Consider the following 20,994-nt stretch of genomic DNA (forward strand, 5'->3'; position numbering starts at 1 on the left):
CACAATGCTTGTAGGTTGCAGTAATCAGGAGTGTGAACAGGAATGCAACGGGAAATCACTGCCTAAGGGAAAAAAAGAAAGATGTGAGTGGCCTCAACTGCTAAACTCAATGGTGGTGGCTCTAATAAAAGCCACCTGTGATGGACCTCTCCAGACAGCAGTGCTACACCTGACCTCCTGGTTGCTCTGTCCCCCTAGGACAAGAATGAAAAATGCTCAATTCCCCTGAAGGTGCAGCCGGCCAAGCCAGGCTGAGAATTCTCAGGCATGACAGGTTAGGCAGGTGTGGCTGTGCCTGGTAGAGGCATTTGTGTTCTGAGGAAGGTGGTCCCTTCAGTGCCCACTCAGGTTCATTACTGAAACATTCATAGGGCCTGTGTCGTCTCTCCCCTGCTAAATAAGACTACCTCCCCAGGATGAAGTCATGCCTCCTTTCAGTCATTTCTCTGTCTCCCTATGGAATCCTGCACTGGCTATTCACTCTATCCACTGCTGATCTCAGCCTCACTGCTTCAGACCAAAACTGCCATCTTCCTAGACCCCAGTGTATGAGGTGAGGTATTAAGACCAATAGTCATCCACACAAACAAAACAGAAACAGACTCAATGATACAGAGAACAGAGTGAGGGTTGCCAGAGGGGAGGCAGCTTGGGGGACAGGGGGAAAATTGAAGGAGTTGAAATACAGTTTGGTAGTTATAAAACTGTCATGGAAATGTAAAGTACAGCATAGGGAATCTAGTCAGTAGTATTGTAATAACTATGTTTGGTGCCAGGTGGGTACTGGAAACATCAGGGGGGACACTTTGTGAAGTACAATATATGATTGTGCAAGCACTGTGCAGTACACCTGAAACTAATACAAAATAATATTGAATGTAAACTGTAATTGAAATAAATAAAACAAATAAGCAAAAAAGAAGGATGCTGGAGGATTGAGTGAGAAGTGAGAGCAATGTAATCATGGAAACAGAGATTATAATGATGCTGCCACAGCCAGGGGATGCCAGTAGCCTTTGGAAGCTGGAAGTGTTAAGGAACAGATTCTCTCCTGGAGCCTCTAGAAGGAAGCAGCCCTGCGGATGTGTTGATTTGAGCTCAAGACTCATTTTGGACTTTTGTTTTGTAAGCCACTAAGTTTGTGTTAATTTGTTACAGCAGTAATAGGAAATTAATAACTGGGCATACTTTCTTAATATTGTTAAAAAATACTTTCAGAAAACTAAAAAATCTTGACTGTTATATAGACATAAAAGTAAACATAAGCTAGAGATTTTTTAACTTATGAGAAAAACAGGCAGATGTTTTAACTGGTTCAGAAATGGGAATCTCATAGCACAAATGCATTTGAAATAAGCAATGTTAAAATGAAGGTTCAAATGGAGCCCCAAATTTATTTTTTCACTGATGGAGTAAGGAAAGTCATTTCAGCTTCTACCAAATAGGACAGAATCTGTATGTCTGACTCTTTTCATTCAGGGTGGTGATGGTGATGAAAAATGTGCCAGAGGGCTCAGGCCTGAGCTGGTGTGTAGGGGAGTCTTCACTGGAAGATGTGGTCCTTCTGAAGCTGGTCCCCAGGGCCAGCCTCACAGTAGCCAAGAATTTCACTGGAGAGTGCTAGTGGGCCAGAGCTGGTCTACAGCTAGTGGCCCACTAAATGGCAAAGAAACTTCCCAGAGAATGAGTATACAGGGCCTCCTACGTGCTGATCTGGCAGTTGCACATTCCTCCAAATACAAGTAACCAAAAAGGAGCTAAAATAGTGAGGAAAATGCTTAAGCTTTGGAACACTATGTATTGTTCTGCAACTTGCTTTTCTCACTTAACAATATATTGAGGGCATCTGTCACTGTCACTGGCTATAGATCTGCCTCTTAGTAGCTGCAAGGTACACTACTGTACATGTGTCCTATAATTTAATTTACCATTTGCTTACTGATGGACAATTATGTCATCTCAAAGTTTTCACTACAACCAAAAACTGCAGTGTCATACATAAATTATACTTTAATAAAAGAGTTGCAATATGCATTCTTTTATTTTATTTAACAACAATAGATATGCATAGAGAAAATTCTGGAAGGATATACACCAAAATATTTACTCTGGCAGTCTTTGGAGGAGGTAGGTTTTAGAGAATGTTCTCTTTCTATCTATGTCATTCATAGCTGTATAGTTTAAAGTGTTTCTTACAAGCATGTATTTTTCTTTATAATCAGGAAACACAAAAATATATTTTGATATTGAAAATAAATATTGCTTAATTAAAATTGTAAATTGACAAAAAAAACCCCCCAAAAACAAAAACGCCCTGCTAGCCACCATCGTCTGAAACCTTGCAAGGATGTCTACAGGGGCAGGTTAGGTATCATGGGGGCCCATGTTTACTCAAGTGGATGGTCAGCTCCTTACCCGTACAAGGTCTACACCTTGAAACTTGGTAGTATATGAGACGCTTCCCCTCTGCTAACCTGGTGTCACTCACACTACACAGTTCCATCCCTGTGACTACAGACTATGAATTAATGGGGTGTCACATCAACAGTTCCCCCAAGTGTGACAGCAGGACAGGGCTCTGTTGAGAGCATTCTGTTGTAGAGTGGGTGTCCCCATCACCTCCTTTAGGGTCATTCCCATGACTAATTATAGGTACTGAGATCAGACATCACTTCCATAGATCATCTTCACCCATAATACAAGGAGCAGGCAGTTAAGGTGGTATCTCTGCTACTGAGCTGTCCCCAGGGCCTCCCGGGGATGACAGCAGGGCTCAGCAGAATTATTTTGGTTCCTGACTTATGGGACAAGGTGTTTACTTTGCCCTCACTGAAGGTTTTTACTTTGGCTACTGCTCATAAGTCACCCACTACCTTCTGACACATGAAGCCACCCCCCCAAAAAGGTCTATTTTCATTGAGACAGCTGAGAAGAAACACACGAGATGCTTTTGCCTTGGGCTTGTCACCTGGAAGACTTGAGTGGCCTGGGACAACTTCTCCTATTGTCCTAAGTTTACCCAACACAGTAAAACCTCACTTTTCAGTGAACACCATGGGACAGTGACTGTTTCTCTCATAAGACTAGCATGGCTCAGGATCTCCCAAGGGTTCCTTGGGACCCTGGGAAAACCCTTTAAGGTGGTGAGTTTGCCCTTCGGACATAACTCAATGACACCTGCCAGGGTATAGAGCTCTTTCTGCAGAATAATCTATTCAGAACAAATTCTTCACCTTCTGGGACTCAGAATACCAGGTGAGGGGCGGACTCTGGCTGCCATCCCTTCCCTGGGCCATTCAGGGTTCACAGCAGGGAAAAGGTCTCTGCACTGTGCCCTGTGCCATCGGTTGATTGGTCCCACAGCCCTTGCATGTGCTCTTTAAATTGATATAGGGTGATGTGTGCCCTGCTGTGCTCTATTGCTTTAGCCCCCACCTTCCTATCGAGGCCCATCTCTCTGAGACCCCAAAACAGAAGTGAGGAGACTCCTCATGCACAGGACTACCAGGGCTGAAAAAAGAGGGTACGCACTGCATCACAGCCTCTACCCCCCCCCCCCCCACAGGATTCGTGAAGTGCTAAGAATTCCCCGCGGCCCCTCCAACCACGACTCCCAACCCCCCGTTTTCTGGACATGACACACCAACCTCAGCCTAAGTTCTCACATCCCTCAGACTCCCGAGGCCGAAATCAGTCCGCGATACCTCCAGGAACCGCTGCTAAGGGTCTCACACAGTGGAGGAAGGGGTCCAGTCTCACTGAGGCCGCCACTATGTCCAGAGGATCATCCCTTAACTCAAGTGTCCATTTCAGGCGCCGCTCAGGCGCCATTTCCTGAGCACTGGCGGTCCACGACTAATACCCCACCCCCATGAACGCCCGGCCGCCATCTTTTCACCGCGCCACACTCCCACCGCAACCTCCCCACCCCCATCCCCACCCCCATCCCTCGACAAACCCTCACAAAACCACCCCACCCCACCCCAACCCCACCCCACACCCACAGAAAGGCCGTCCGCTCAGCTACTTGACCAGGAGGAAATCTGGGGTACGTCATCTCAGAGCCCCGAAAGGGTCTTCCCAAGGAGTGGCTCGGAGCTCGTATCTCCTGGGGCTTCCTCTGTTCTATGGTGGGTGATGCCCTTAGTCCTTCTTGAAAGTCTCACCTGACACCCGGCGAGCCCTGGGAACTTTCCCTCAGCGGTGGAGAATATGGCGCACCTCGAAGCGAAGCCGTCTCAGCCGCCACAGAGTAGAAGAGGAAGTCGGGAGGCGGGACATCCGGTTATCTCTGCAAGAGGCTTCTGGGATCAACCACAGAGGCGGGCTTTGCCCACCCACTTCCGCACTTTCAGGTCAGTTTCATAGTGGGGGAGGTGGTTGCTGTTGCAGGCTCACCGTCCTCACTATGCCGTCTCTCACACCCTGGAAATCATCCCTCTGCGAGCCAACATTGTTCCCTTCATGCCAAGGTCCTCAGGTCCCTGAGTACCCTGAAGAGGACCTGTGGGGGTGCCTTAGACTAGAGCCCTGCTTGGGCTTTTAGGGCTGAAACAGGTGCTGGCACATCTCTGTGCGACCCCCCTTTATTTTCTGGTGGTGTTCTCTTCTGTCCTCACTCATGCAGTTTCTCTCTTTTTGGCTCCTTTCTCATGACTTAAGGCTTCCAGGGAAATGCAACATCCCAGCAGACTGTGAATGAGTTTACTTTTATTCCAAGGAAGCCTTGCAGAGCTTAGAATAAGTCGTGTCCCAGCCTTAATGTCAAACGATGAAGTCCGAGCACAAGGTGGACAGTGCCCAGGACAGCTGGTGGGCTGTCAGAGAAAAATCATGAAATCTATTCCTTCTCTTCAACAGTCAGACTTAATGTCATGTAAATTGTTCTTTAAAAATTTACTTTTTACAGGGAGGGACTGAGGTGAATATTTTGGAAGCTGATTTTTTGAGGTTATTTAACATTGTAAATACGCAAAAATCATACAGATGATGGATATTATGTTTCTTTGCATTTCATACTTCCCTTTGTTGTAGTTATATATTTACATTATTTTATTGTATTTTCCCATTACCATTTATCACTCTATACTCTCTTCCACCTCCATAGCCCCACCCTGCAATCTCCATGCTGTTTCAGTGTCCATGAGTTCTTTTTTTTTTTTTTTCTTTTGCTGGAACCCTCCAGTCCTCACCCCACCAGGGCAGTCATCCTGCTCTCTATGAGGCTGTCCTTATTTTCCCTGTTAGTGTAGTTTGTTCATTAGATTCCACTTACAAATGAAATCATCTGATACTTGTCTCTCTGGGACTGGCTCTTTTCACTTAGCATAATGTTCCCCAGGTGCATTCATGCTTTCACAAGTAAAATTTTCTTTTTTATGGCCAACTAGTATTCCATTGTGTGAATGTATCATAGCTGTTTAGTGGATTATACTTCTCTTTTATTTTGCTGTTCCTATCATAGGTCTGGCTATGTGTTCCTGTCTGGCTTTGATCAGTGGAGTAGGCTTGGCTCAAATACTTTCTTTTGGTCTCTTCATCTATGAGGTGTGTATCAAGGAGACTTAGCTTGTGAAGCTGTGTGGGGTAATTTCGTATCTTTTTGTGTGATTAGCAAAATCTTACCTAAAAAGTTGATTAGTTTTTGCCTGATTATTGGGTGCAACTGGTTTCTGTACCTGATCTGATATTGAAGGTTTGGACTCGACTTTCACTTTGTAATCTTTGATTACAACTTTATATTTCTAATAGCCTATCTTCAAAATTTATATTTTATTTTGCTTAAAAAAAAAGTATTTCACTTGGGTATTCAAATTTAAATGTGTGATATTTATAATCAATCATTTTCATTGACTTTTCAGCCATATACTATAATACACAAAACAATACAATGACACTTAGCAAAACAATCATCAGTAGGCATAAGTAGTCACCTGGTCAGGTTAGAATGTTTTGGTCAATATCTTTGCTCTTTGGCAAAATCACTCTAGAGGTGATATTTTATATTCCATTAAGAAGTATGCAATGTCTATGTGTCATCGTGTTTGGTGATCTTGGCACTCTGATATTGATGACCATTATCAATCTCCATTAAGGGTTATAGAATGGTAATTCTCTCATTCTGTCATTTTTTTACAATTTATTACCTGAAATTCTTCTATAGGTGGATATCTTTTCTTGTCTTCCACTTAGCCTGCAGTATTGTTATAACCTATTTCTAGTGTTCTCTTTTAATAGTTAAATATCTTCTGCATATCTTCAAAATATCTTCTATATTTTATACAATATTACTTAAGATCATTCGTTTCTTTTGTCATTGACAATACTTATAAATTATCAGTGATATAGATCTTGCATAACAGAGAAATAGCATAAAAAATCTTCACATATTTTACTAACTAGAGAGCCAGGACCATTGATCATTAAGGCCATTAATCAATCTGGAGTGTAAAGAGTGAAAGAGTCTGGGGACATCTATCATGTTAGTAATAGGACTTGAGAGCATATGAACAAAGGAGAAGAGGAAATGGCAGCTCTTTCCCCCATATTCCACAGACACTCTCCCTTCTTGTGCCTTCACTTTGAGACAAGGTTGGCATGTTCAGGGCTACCTGGTCTCAGGCTGTGCCTTCACTTTGAAAAAGTGGGAACGGGTATTGTTGCTGGATTGGGAGAATGCTATCTGAGCCAATGATTTGTTCATTTCACCTTCCACTACACCATCTCCTATGCTGGCTGGGCACCTCCAAGAGTTAAAACCTAGACTTTACTATTCCAAAGAGTCACCAGGAAATATCGTGTTGATTACAAAAACACTGAGAACCAAGAGGACAATATTGACTTAAATGCATTTCCTTGCCAGGTTCTCCAGGCATGTTGGGAAGAGAGTCCTACCTATTCTTCCACCAGGACAGGCATTCCTTCTGGGAGTGAAGAAATTGGGGGAAGTGAGTCTTTCTCATTTTTTGACCAAGTTATAGTGTTCTGCATTTTTTTTTCAGTTTAGTTTAGAGACTCTCCTATAGAGGCCCCTGATGAGTATTTGGAGTATTTAATCCAAAAGGGACAGTTCTCTCTACTTGCAGAGAGAGCAGGAATCCAGAACCCTGCGCTAATTACACAGTGGGAAGCCAGCTTTTAGTGAATCTAGAAGGAGATAAGTTATGACTAATCTTAGGAAGATGTGTTCTGGAAGTATCTAAATGAGGGCCTTTCATGATCTAAGTGGCATTTTGGGCTCCTAGTTTGAAAGGCATTAGGCTGACAACCATTGTTTATGTGTCAAAGGAGACTCCACAAAATAAGTCTCCAGGGTCCTGAGCTGAGAGGTAACTTGAACAAGATGGACACTATCTTGGTCATCTTGTCGACCATGGATAATTACTAGTCCAGAGCAAGGCACATGCCCATCTCTGTCCCACATACACATACTTCATTCCATCTGCCTCACAGTGGACAGTCAGGGAACAACTCCTGCTTAACTAGTACATGAAACTATTTCTACTTGTCTCGAGGTAATCATTTTACATTTCAAACATGAAATATAAGAATGAATAAAGAGAACAAAGAAGAGTTAATTCCTGAAGAAATATACACATGATTTTTCTATTGCTGTGTAACAAATCACTGAAAAACTTACCAGTTAAAAATAAACATGCAAATTTCTCATAGTATTTTGTGTGGCAGGAGTCCAAGCAGAGCTCAACTGCATTCTCTGTTTCAGGGTCATTCCCACTGTAAATTAAGGTATTTAGAGCTCTGTTAGAATCTGAGGGCTTATCTGCAGAAAAATCCACTGCCAAGCTCAATCAGTTTGGTGGCAGAACTAATTTTTTCTTGCCTGTGGAACTGAAGGCTTAATTCCCCCTCCCCTCCCACACACACTTTTTACAAAACCAGTTTGAATTGTTCTTAAACATAAGCTGCACTTTCGGGCTCAGTGGCCTTCTCCATTGGAAGTTCACACCATAGATTTCTCCTTCAATGTCAACAGGAGAGTGAGAGCATGGCTTCTAGCAAAATGGAGTCATGTGCAGTTTCGTTAATCAAATGAATGATGTCCCATCTTTTCTGACACATAAAATAAAATATAATGTAACCATGGCGTGACATATCATCAATTTTACCACATTTGGTTGGCCTGAAACAAGTCATAGGCCTTGCTCACACTCAATAGGAGGAGTATTTAGAGAAGCGAACACCAAAACTTTAGGATCATGGTGTCTACATTAGACTCTGTCCACCACAATTTTTGTTCCAATGATTCAAGTCTCTTCTTCATCCAAAATACATCCCTCTTCTCCCAACATCCCCCAAAGTCTGAATCCACTATATCGTCTACCTAAGGTCTGAATCTCATCATTTAAATATGACTCATGTACAGTTGAGGCTTTTAGAGAGTACATAGTGAAGTATACCAACTGGGGCACAATACTTCTCTATTTGTGGACCTCTGAAATAAAAGAAACAAATTATATGGACCAAAGTATAATAGTGGGACAGGCATAGGACAACAATTACAGGCATTGCTGTTTAATAACAGGAAAGATGAAAGGTACAAAACAGTCCCTGGACCACATCATTGTGAAATCCTGTTGAGCAGATACTGTGAATTCCTTGATTACATTTCTTTCTTTCTTTTTTTTAAGTTTTTATTGTTATTCAATTACAGTTGTATGCCTTTTCTCCCCATCCCTCCACCCCACCCCAGCTGAACCCACCTCCCTCCCCCACCTCCACCCTCCCCCTTGGTTTTGTCCATGTGTCCTTTATAGTAGTTCCTGTAATACCCTCTTCCCACTGTCCCCCCCCCCCCCCCCGCCCTGGCTATTGTTAGATTGTTCTTAACTTCAATGTCTCTGGTTATATTTTGTTTGCTTTTTTCTTCTATTGATTATGTTCCAGTTAAAGGTGAGATCATATGGTATTTGTCCCTCACCTCCTGGCTTATTTCACTTAGCATAATGCTCTCCAGTTTCATCCATGCTGTTGCAAAGGGTATAAGCTCCTTCTATCTCTCTGCTGCGTAGAATTCCATTGTGTAAATATACCATAGTTTTTGGATCCACTCGGTTGTTGATGGGCACTTCGGTTGCTTCCAGTACTTGGCTATTGTAAATTGTGCTGCTATGAACATTGGGGTGCACAGGTTCTTTTGGATTGGTGTTTCAGGGTTCTAAGGGTATAATCCCAGCAGCAGAATTGCTGGGTCAAAGGGCAGTTCCATTTTTAGTTTTCTGAGGAAATTCCATATTGTTTTCCACAGTGGCCTCACCAGTCTGCATTCCCACCAACAGTGCACTAGGATTCCCTTTTCTCCACATCCTCTCCAACATTTGTCTGTTGATTTGTTTATGTTGGCCACTCTAACTGGTGTGAGATGATACCTCATTGTGGTTTTGATTTGCATCTCTCTGATGGCTAGTGATGTTGAGCATCTTTTCATATGTCTCTGGGCCCTCTGTATGTCTTCCTTGGAGAAGTGTCTGTTCAAGTCCTTTGCCCATTTTTTAATTGGGTTGTTTGTGTTCCTGGAGTGGAGTCCTGTGAGTTCTTTATATATTTTGGAGATCAGGCCCTTGTCTGAGGTATCATTGGCAAATATGTTTTCCCATACTGTTGGTTCTCTTTGTAATTTGGTGCTGTTTTCTTTAGCCATGCAGAAGCTTTTTATTTTGCTGAGGTCCCATTTGTTTATTCTTTCCTTTATGTCCCTTGCTTTAGGGGATGGGTCTGTGAGGATGTTGCTGCATGGAATGTCTGAGATTTTCCTGCCAATGTTTTCCTCAAGGACTTTTATGGTGTTACGACTTATATTTAAGTCTTTTATCCATCTTGAGTTTATTTTCGTGTATGGCGTAAGTTGGTGATCGAGTTTCATTTTTTTGCACGTAGCTGTCCAGATCTCCCAACACCATCTGTTCAAGAGGCTGTTTTTGCTCCATTTTATGCTCCTGCCTCCTTTGTCAAATATTAATTGACCGTAAAGACTTGAGTTTATTTCTGGGCTCTCTGTTCTGTTCCATTGGTCTGTGTGCCTGTTTTTATGCCAGTACCAGGCTCTTTTGATTACAGTGGCCTTGTAATACAGTTTGATATCAGGTATTGTGATCCCTCCTGCTTTGTTCTTCTTTCTCAAAATTGCTGCAGCTATTCGGGGTCATTTATGATTCCATATGAATTTCTGAAATGTTTGTTCTATATCTGTGAAATATGTCATGGGTACTCTAATAGGGATTGCATTGAATCTATAAATCGCTTTGGGTAGTATGGCCATTTTGATGATGTTAATTCTTCCAATCCATGAGCATGGTACATGCTTCCATTTGTTTGTGTCTTCCTTAATTTCTTTCTTCAGTGTTGTGTAGTTTTCTGAGTACAGGTATTTTACCTCCTTGGTTAGGTTTATTCCTAGGTACTTTATTTTTCTTGTTGCTATATCGAATGGGATTTTTTTCCTGATTTCTGTTTCTGCAGTTTCATTGCTGGTGTACAGGAATGCCTTTGATTTCTGGGTATTGACTCTGTATCCAGCTGTTTTGCCAAATTCATTTATTAGGTCGAGTAGTTTTTTGGTGGAGTCTATAGGGTTTTCCATGTACACTATCATGTCGTCTGCAAACAGTGACAGTTTCATTTCCTCCTTTCCAATTTGGATGCCTTTTATTGCTTTTTCTTGTCTGATTGCTGTGGCTAGGACTTCCAATACTATGTTGAATAGGAGTGGTGAGAGAGGGCATCCTTGTCTTGTTCCTGATCTTAGTGGGAAAGCTCTAAGTTTTTGTCCATTGAGTGTGATGTTGGCTGTAGGTCTCTCATATATGGCCTTTATTATGTTGAGGACTGCTCCCTTTATTCCCACTTTGCTGAGTGTTTTTATCAGAAATGGGTGCTGTATCTTATCGAACGCTTTTTCCGCATGTATTGAGATGATCATGTGATTTTTGTCTTTGCTGTTGTTGATGTGATGTATTATGTTTATTGATTTGCGAATATTGTACCATCCTTGCATCCCTGGGATGAATCCCACTTGGTCATGGTGGATGATCTTTTTAATATATTGCTGGATGCGGTTTGCTAATATTTTGTTGAGAATTTTAGCGTCTATGTTCATCAGCGATATTGGCCTGAAGTTTTCTTTCTTCGTTGTGTCTTTATCTGGTTTTGGGATTAGGATGATGTTGGCTTCATAAAAAGAGTTTGGGAGTCTTCCATCAGTTTGGATTTTTTCGAATAGTCTGTGAAGGATAGGGGTTAGCTCTTCCTTAAATGCTTTGTAGAAATCTCCTGTGAAACCATCTGGTCCAGGGCTTTTGTGTGATGGGAGTTTTTGGATGACTGCTTCAATTTCCTTTGCTGTTATTGGTCTGTTCAGGTTTTCTGCTTCTTCTTCATTCAGTTTTGGAAGATTATATTTTTCTAGAAATGTGTCCATTTCATCTAGGTTTTCAAATTTCTTAGCATACAGTTCTTCATAGTAACTTCTTACAATCCTTTGTATTTCTGTGGTATCAGTTGTAATCTCTCCTCTTTCATTTCTAATTCTGTTTATTTGGATCCTCTCTCTTTTCTTCTTGATGAGCCTACTTAAAGGCTTGTCGATTTTGTTTATCTTTTCAAAGAACCAGCTCCTGGATTCATTGATCCTTACAATTGTGCTTTTAGTCTCTATGTCATTTAGTTCTGCTCTGATCTTGGTTATTTCCTTTCTTCTGCTTGCTCTGGGCTGTCTTTGTTGTTGTTCCTCCAGTTCTTGTAGGCATAGGGTTAGGTTGTTTGTTTGAACTGTTTCTAACTTCTTAAGGTAGGCCTGTATTGCTATGAACTTCCCTCTCAGGACTGCCTTTGCTGTGTCCCATAGGTTTTGGGTTGTTGTGAGTTCGTTTTCATTTGTTTCCAGGAAGTTTTTGATTTCTTCCCTAATCTCGTTCTTGACCCATTCATTGTTTAATAGCATGCTATTCAGTCTCCATGATTTTGAGTGTTTTGGGTTTTTTCCTTTGGGGTTGGTTTCTAGTTTCAGACCCTTGTGGTCAGAGAAAATGCTTGATATGATTTCAATTTTCTTGAATTTGTTGAGGCTTGCTTTGTGTCCTATCATGTGGTCTATCTTTGAAAAAGTTCCATGGACACTTGAAAAGAATGTGTATTTTGCTTCTTTGGGATGAAAAGCTCTGTATATATCAGTTAAGTCCATTTCCTCTAGGGTATTGTTAAGTGACACAATATCTTTGTTGATCTTTTGTTTGGAAGACCTGTCCATTTTTGATAGTGGGGTGTTAAAGTCCCCTACTATAATTGTGTTGCTGTCAATATCTTTCTTGAAGTCCTCCAAGATTTTCTTTATGTATTTGGGTGCTCCTATGTTGGGTGCATATATATTTACAATATTTATGTCTTCTTGGTGGATTCTTCCTTTGAGTATTATGAAGTGACCTTCTGGGTCTCTCTTTATGGCCCTTCTTTGGAAGTCTATTTTGTCTGATATGAGTATTGCTACCCCTGCTTTTTTTTCCTGTCCGTTTCCTTGGAAAATTTGTTTCCAGCCCTTCACTTTCAGTCTGTGTAAGTCTTTTGTCCTGAGATCGGTCTCTTGTAGGCAGCATATGTGTGGGTCATGTTTTCTTATCCATTCAGCTATTCTATGTCTTTTGATTGGAGCATTTAATCCATTTACGTTTAAGGTTATTATCGATAGGTAGTTATTCATTGCCATTATTTCCTACCTGTGTTCCTCTGTCTTTCTCTATTCCTTCCTTTCCTTAAAGCAGTCCCTTTAGCATCTCTTGCAGAGCTGGTTTGGTGAAGCTGTATTCTTTTAGACTTCTTTTGTCTGGGAAACTCTTTATTTGGCCTTCTATCTTGATTGAGAGCCTTGCTGGGTAAAGTAGTCTTGGTTGCAGGCCTCTGGTTCTCATTATTTGGAATATTTTTTGCCATTCTCTTCTGGCTTGGAGCGTTTCCATTGAGAAGTCAGTTGCTAATCTTATTGGGGCTCCCTTGTATGTTACTTCCTTTTTCTCCCTTGCTGCCTTTAAGATCCTCTCTTTGTCTTGGAAATTTGCCATTTTAATTATGATGTGTCTTGCAGTGGGTCTCTTTGGGTTCCTCTTGCTTGGGACTCTCTGTGTTTCCTGGATTTGTGTGACTTTTTCTCTCCTCAGATTAGGGAAATTTTCCATCATTACTTTTTCAAACAGGTTTTCTATCCCTTGCTCTTCTTCTTCTCCTTCTGGTATTCCTATTATACGGATATTGTTACGTTTCATGTTGTCCTGCATTTCCCTTATTGCCTCTTCATTCTTTCTGAGCCTCTTTTCCTTTTCTTGCTCTTTCTGGGTGTTTTGTTCTACTTTGTCCTCCAGCTCGCTGATCCAATCCTCTGCTTCATCAAGTCTGCTTTTTATTCCTTCTACTGTGTTCTTCAATTCAGAAATTGTATTCTTCATTTCCTCTTGGCTCTTGTTGATAGTTTCTATTTCCTTTTTCATGTTGATATAGTTTGCAGTGAGTTCATTGTAGTTTCCTTGTAGTTTCTGGTAGTTCTCTTTGAGCTCAGAGAGCTCAGTGAGCTTCCTGATGACCATTGCTTTGAACTCAGTATCTGATAGTTGACTTGCCTCTTTTTCAGTTAGCATTCTTTCTGAGACTTCCTCCTTTCCTTTCATTTGGGAATTGTTTCTTTGTCTTCCCAGTGTTTGTGAGACTCTTCTTGTTAGCCTCTGCTTCTTAAATTGCTCTATTCTGACTCCCTGGGTTTATGGTATGAACTTCTGTGGTAGAATGCCAATGGGATTCGGTGGTGCTGTCTCCTTAATCTCCTGTGCTCACTGGTCTTGAGCTGACGTTTATTGGTTTAACAGGGTCTAACTCTAGTCTTTTCAGCACTCCAGGTTTTGTTGTCGCACCTGTGGGAAAAAGAGAAAGGGGGGAAGAAAGAAAAAAAAAAAGATGGGAAGGAGGGAAAAAGGAAATAGAAAAGGACGAAAGGAAGGAAGGAGGGAAGAAGGAATAAAGAAAGATCGGAGGCGAGATAAGAAGGAATTTTAACGAAAATTAAAACATAGAAATACATAAAAGAAGGCAAGAAAAAGACATAAAAATGGTAAAGGATGGGAGGAAGAAGGATTGAAGAAAAAAAAAAGAGAGAGGAAGAAGGAATTCAGGGGGAAAGAAGGAAAGGAAAAAAAAAATCTTCTGCTGGCTTTAAACCAGTCAGGTTAGTTCTGCTGGTCGTCCTGTCTGTGCACCGGGAGGGGGTGGTTGGAAGGATTGGTTTCACTTTTCTCCCTTCCTGGGCCACACTCATCGCTGTTGTTCAGCCTGCAGTCTCCCCTAGCCCTGCAGCTCCCCTCTGCTGGGTGTTCTGCCTTTGTCCTAGAGAGCTAGTAGGCCCTGCAGGGCTCTGTGTGCAGGTGTTAGGTAGGCGTTGTAGGTGTGGTCCCTGGCAGGCAATCAGGCCGTTGATCAGCCAATCCAGCCGCTTTGTCTTGGGAAGCGTGTGAGAGCAGCAGGGGGATCCAGCCGCCCTGCGCTTGAGTCTCTCCGGTGGGCGGGGCCGCCCTGGGACTGAATCACGCGGCACTCGGGTCGAGGTTTTGGGCCTGTGGGTGGAGCAGCTAACCTGTGCTCCAGATGCTCTCGGAGGTTTCAGGTGTGGGCGCTCCTCCGGGGTTTCATGTGTGTGCCCCCAGTTCGCTAATTGCGTGCGCGCAACTGGGCCTCAGGTGAGCTCCGGGGCTGCTTATCCCGCGCTCACAGTCCAGGGGCCGAGGGGGGAGGGGCGCCAGGGGCTGCGGCTGCTGCCGAGAGTTCTCTAACTAGCCCCTGAGTGCCTCTATTTTCTTTTTCTTTTTGAGAAATTCTTCCTATTGAAGCCCCCCTGGTCCAAACAAGCACCTGGCTGCTCACAACTCAGCCTGGCCCTCTCCCAAGACTCCTGCAGCAGCCCCTGCACCTGGGCTGGCGCTTCTGCCGCCCTTGTACTGCGCGCCCGGTCTCGGGTCCCAGGGACCTTATTGTCCTTAAGCACTCTTCTTACAGTCTGATCTTTCAATGTCCTCTATCTTTGGTCTCTGATCTTCATATATGCTGGAATACTGTTGGCTGTTCGCTCTGCTCCTCAGATCAGCTAGGTATTTCCCTGGCGTTGAGGGGAAGTGGACTCCGCTCCCACCTATGTTGCCGCCATCTTCAAGGGTCTCTACATTTCTAATGTTTTCAAAGGGTTTGCTAAAGGCCAGTCTCTGGGTTCTCGGTTCCTCCATTGGAGTTATCCTTCCTTTATTTATCATGGAAGGTAACATGTGCTTATGACTGAATATGCCAAACAATTATTTTGCAAATTGTCATCAAATGCATTCAAAATGCCCCAAACACTTACCTTACTTCCTTTAGTTAAACATTCCTCTCTAGTTTATCAAGGATTCAAGAGTAAATGTTTTTGCATTCCAGGCTTTAGTCTCTCAACTGTGAGAGTGATCTGGCCTCTGTTTGAACACTCCATCACCTATGATTTGCTAACTCCATAGTTGAATTTAAACTTTATTTTCACCAAAGAACATACAGTTTCCTGAATGCACAAAAGGCCATGCTTTGGAACATTTGTAGATGGCTGTTCTCACTTGGACTCATGCCTTTTCACTCCTTTTTATATGTCCTTTTAGTTTACCATGCTATCTCACTCACTTCCAACTTGTAGACACAAAAACCTGAGCATTGCAAATAACAGCATAGTGTCTTCCAAAGAGCAGATGCTCAATTTGAAATGAATGAGTAAATGAGTTTGGTTGGTATCTAATTTATTAAGAATTAATTTCTTGTACATTCTTTATAGCAAAGCATATATAAGTATATATGTTTTATTTTACAAAATGACACAGTAAAAATTATTAGGAAACCCAAGACTTGACCATCTTTTAATTTATTTATATCCATTTCTTGAGCCAAATAATTTTACTACTGAGTTCTTCCAAATTAAAAAAAAATAGATTGAAATACCACATTGTTTTGTTCTGGGTTGCAAGCAGTGTTTTACAAAGTAACAAAACTCCTACTCTCAAAATTGATAAAAAGCATATACAATGAGTGAGCAAAATCATTCATAAACATACAGTCTAAAGTTGTCTAAACCTTCCATTAAGAGAAAGTGTTCAAAAAATAATGAAAAAGAAAGAAGAAAGGAAGAGATGGTGAGAGGGAGAAAGGAAGGAAGTAGAGGGGAAGGGAGGGAGAGAGGGAAGACTGAAGGAAAAAAAGGAGGAAGGTCATGCGGGTTCTGTGGTTCCAAAATGGGTTGTAGCCAAATTCATTGGAACGTTCACATCAAGATAAAGCATGACCAGCCCTTAGAACTTATCTATGATAAGAAAACAGCCCAAGCCTTTCACCAGTCTTGGTCTTAAAGAGAAAAAATACCACCACTCTGGCCGTTGTGGCTCAGTTGGTCGGAGTGTAGTTCTGTAAACTGAAAGGTCACATGTTTGATTCCTGGTAAGGGCACATGCCTAGATTGTGGGCTTGCTCCCTGGTCAGGGCACATATGACAGGTAACCGCCTATGTTTCTCCCTCACATTGTTGTTTCTCTCCCTCTCTCTCTCTCTCCCTAGCCCTCTCTCTAAAAATCAATGAGCATGTCCTCAGGTGAAGATTTAGAAAATGAAAAAAAAAAAAAAGAAAGGAAAGAATAGACAATACCACCAAGGACCAAGTGGATAGTAACAGGATTCAGCTGTTGATCTAGAGATACCATTCCCACGAAGGGACAAACACTGCAACTATCTATTGTTCATTGCCACCTACATGGCTATAAGAAGGAAAAAAGGGGGAGAAACTTAGAGAAACTCAAGATAGAGTGATCTTACTTAAAAGGGACTGTTGTGAACTAGAAAAAGCTTGGTATACCTTTGATTGGCAAGTTTACTGTTTGTTCTAGCTATATAGAAGAATGCAGTTTAAGCCAATTGTAGTAAATTAAGCCATAAATTATTTCACAATTTTTGATGTTCAGATACAAATCCAATTGTATATTTATAACACATTCATGCCCATATAATGCTTTATTAATAATTTTTCTCTGTGTTAAAAGTTTCCACAAACAGCATCTCCGACATTTAATATAGCAAATCATTTTTATTTATTATCAGGTTGTTCAAATTATACACACACACATATGGCCAAGTATGCATTTATAGAGTAACTTATATAAATAAAATGTTTACTATCAAGAGAATAAAGAAGGAGCTGGCACCTTAGTGCTGACTGCTTGTTTTGTAAATAAAGTATTATTGGAAGGTAGCCATGATCATCTGTATAACTATAGTTTATGGCTGCATTTGCATTATAACAAGAGTTGAGTAGTTGCAACACAGATCATATGAGCTCCAAATACCAAAATATTTACTCTATCTGATTATAGATTAAGTTTTTTGATCCCTGGCATGTGGAGCCTCTATTTATTGGGACTTTCTATCAGATATGTATTAAGATATTTTTAGAAGCACATTGAGTATCTGAATAATTATATAAAGATTTAGGTGGATGACAGAAATCAGGTAACCTGAAACCACAGACATGAGACAGACTACAAAAAAAGAGTCATGTTTTCTTGTTTCCCTAAATGTCCTGGAATAATGGTGTTTTTCTGTGCTTCTCTGCTAAGACACATTCTACTAGTATTGAACACAATAAGCAGTGGAACACTAATATCCACTAATACCCTAGCCATTGCTTAAATTACCTACTTGGGTGCAGAGAAGAAAATTAAAAAAAAAACAGTGATTAAAGTTTGACCAAGAAAAAAAAATAACTCAGTGAGCATGTGCATTTTTGGAAAACAAGTAACATTTTTAGCCCATCTTATTTGCTGAGTCTTCTAAAAATGAGGCAATAAAATCTTTAAGGCTGTAATTTCAATGTTTCAAAAAAAATAAAACAACAAAGATGGCGGCATAGGGAGACATGGCTTGCCTCTTCACACAACCACATCAAAATTACAACTAAAAAATAGAACAACCATCGCTTAGAGGCATCAGAAATCGAGTTGAATGGAAGTCTGACGACTATGGAATTAAAGAGTGTGCATCCAACCAGATTGGGAAGAAGGGTGTAGATGTAGAATGGGCTCCTGGTCCCTCACCCTCATGTGGTCGATAAAAATTTGGGAGGGATATTTTGGGAGCAAGGAGTCCCAGCTCCACCCCAGGTCACCCAGCCCAGGATTACAGTGCCAAGAAGATAAGTCCCCACAGCTTCTGGCTGCAAAAACCAGGAGGGATTGAATCAGTGGAAGAAACTTCTTGAGCCGCAAGCAGTTCCTCTGGAAGAACCCACACACAGACTCACCTATTTTCAAAATCAACAGAGCTTTCCATAGAACAGGCTACACAGAATCATAGACTCATGCTGGGTTATTAAAACACTCTGATTGCCTGTCTTCTTCCTTAATTTTTCTTATTCTGACATTTAGGTGAAGAAAATCTAATAATCAAGTAACAATCCAATAAATAATTAAAAATAATTTGAAAATTAAAAATGGAATAACTGAAAACCAAGAAAGAAAATATCAGAATATAATGTTTGAGGCCAAAGAGAACCCCTAATTTCCACATTCGCTGTTTACTACCATTTATATCATTTTTTAAAATTTGTGAGGTAACATTAGTTAATAACGTTATGTCAATTTCAGGTATACAACATTATAATTCAATATCTGCGTACTCTATTGTGTGCTTACTACCCTTAGTCTAGTTTCTTTCTTTTACCATATATTTGACCCCCTGTACTCAATTAGCCCCCCCCCAACCCATTCCTTTCTTTCTGATATGCAGTAATGCAATCTCATTTAGGGACTCTGGTAACATAATATGAGTTTATGATATGTGCACTTGTGATGTCTCAGCCAAATTAACTTCAAGATTTAAAATTTGCACAAAACAACTCTAGCCTAACGATTTTTGAAATGCAGGACTCTTTACATGAATCCAAACTAGAAACAGATGAAGCAGGTGATAGTCCATAGTCATTTCCCTCAGTTCAGAAATGAGGCATGATCAGAAATAGTTAAAGCTTATTCTCTATGCACTGCCTTTAGTTGATTGTAGATGTGTCAGCGACTCAGTTGTGTGAAACAGTTCAGATACATATAATCAGTGAAATCAAGAGAAGAAATAAAATCCAGAGTTTTCTTTTCCTAATGGTTAAAAGTTATTTCAAACTCTTAAACAGAAAAACAAACCCTGAATTTTTATTTTAAATAAAACCCCTTAAATGTCTTCACTTATGTAGTATATCATGTATTTTCAAAACGTCATTCAATTAACATTTTGCAATGAACTGGTTTTTCATTTGAGAAGGATGCCAACTAGATGAATCAAATAAAAGAAGACAGGGATGATTGAAGGATGAGAGGGGCAGGAAAAAATCACAAAGGTTAGAGCAATATATTGAAAACGTTGAAGGAGGCTGGAATCAACAACTGAAATATTTGGAGATTTGTTATAACTTGGAAGAAGATGCTCAGAATGAAATCAAACACCAGTGCTCAAGTGGTCCACAAAAGATCTGAGTTGATTACTTACATGTTTGATTTCTTTTTAAAAAAAATTAAAAAAATTATTTATAGAGAGAGGGGAAGGGGGGAGAGAGAGAGAGAGAGAGAGAGAGAGAGAGAGAGAGACACTGATGTGTGAGAGAAACATCGCTCCATTGCCTCTTGCATGCTCCCATCCAGGGATCTGGCCCACAAGCCAGGCATATGCCCTGACTGGGAATCGAACCAGTGACCTTTCAGTTTGTGGGATGATGCCCAACCCACTGAGCCATGCAAGCCAAGGCTGATTTTTTTTGTGTGTGTTTGGCAAAGAATTTTACTTTCAACTTCTATACTAGGAGTTTTTAAAGCTATTAAGTTTCAGAACTGATAATCAGAATGCTGATCTAATTCTCTGTGTAAAAGAAACTAATCTCTTCTATATTTTCCCTTCTATATGAGGATTAGTGGTTTTTTTCTTTCTATTTTTTGGACAATCAAGACTATTTGGTTCAGATCATGAATTAATCAGATATCTGTTAATATAAAAAACAATTCTTCTAAAAGTAAATTACACATTTTTGGAAAAGACAACATGTCAATCACCTATGGGCCCTGCATTGGTTTCAGGACTCCTGTGTTATATTCGATTCTACTCCCTCCTGGATGGCAGAGTTTTGGGGCCTCTCTGGTGTTCTCCAAGATATAATGTCAATTCATCCACTGAATTTCTTCCCCATTAAGACTTAAAGTAAAAATGAATAACAATAACATTAAAATGCTCTCTAAAATTTTCCTGAGCAGTAAGAGAGTTACAGTTACTAGGCAAACTATAGGTAGCTTTGAAATGTGAAGACAAAATGAAGCCAGATATTCTGTGTTCAGGTCTCTGCTGAACCTTTTACTACCTGCCTGATCTTGATTTCTCTGTGTCTCAGTTGCATGATCCATAAAATGAGGCCGAAAACAATACTCCCACTATAGAACTGTGGTGAGAATACATGGGTAAAATTCATAGGCTGGCGTGCGGCACATTCAAAACGTGAGGAACCATTGTTGCTTTTAAAAATGTTATTCAGGCATACTGTACAGATGCAAGAGTAAAAATAATGGTATGTGCAAAATCACACACTCTACATTCTTACATTTATGTTCATGAAAAGTAGAGTAATAAAATCCAAGCCAGAAATTTAATATAAATGCCAGAAAGTTGCCATTGATATTATACCTATCTTTTAAATCTGGGTAGATTCTGCTTGATTCAAGTAATTTAGTATTCAAGTATTTATTGATTTTGAAATTTAATTAATTTGACTTGGTCTAAGAATAAATTCATCTCTTAGTACAGTGGAAGTTGATTAAAGCTTGATGAACAACCTTTCTGAGTACAGAAGGAAGAAACTGAACAGATACCTCTAAGGTGAAGGGAGGAGATATGATCAGCTGTGCAAACGTGGAAAGAAGC

At 40.7% G+C, this 20,994-nt stretch overlaps 1 pseudogene; it reads left to right on the forward strand.

Moving 5' to 3' along the window:
- Positions 1-4,212: 4,212 nt before the first annotated feature.
- Positions 4,213-20,994, forward strand: part of LOC112310293 (small ribosomal subunit protein bS1m pseudogene) — a 49,885-nt pseudogene continuing 33,103 nt past the window's right edge.

The sequence above is a fragment of the Desmodus rotundus genome, chromosome X (genome assembly GCF_022682495.2).
Source record: "Desmodus rotundus isolate HL8 chromosome X, HLdesRot8A.1, whole genome shotgun sequence".
Lineage (NCBI taxonomy): Eukaryota > Metazoa > Chordata > Mammalia > Chiroptera > Phyllostomidae > Desmodus > Desmodus rotundus.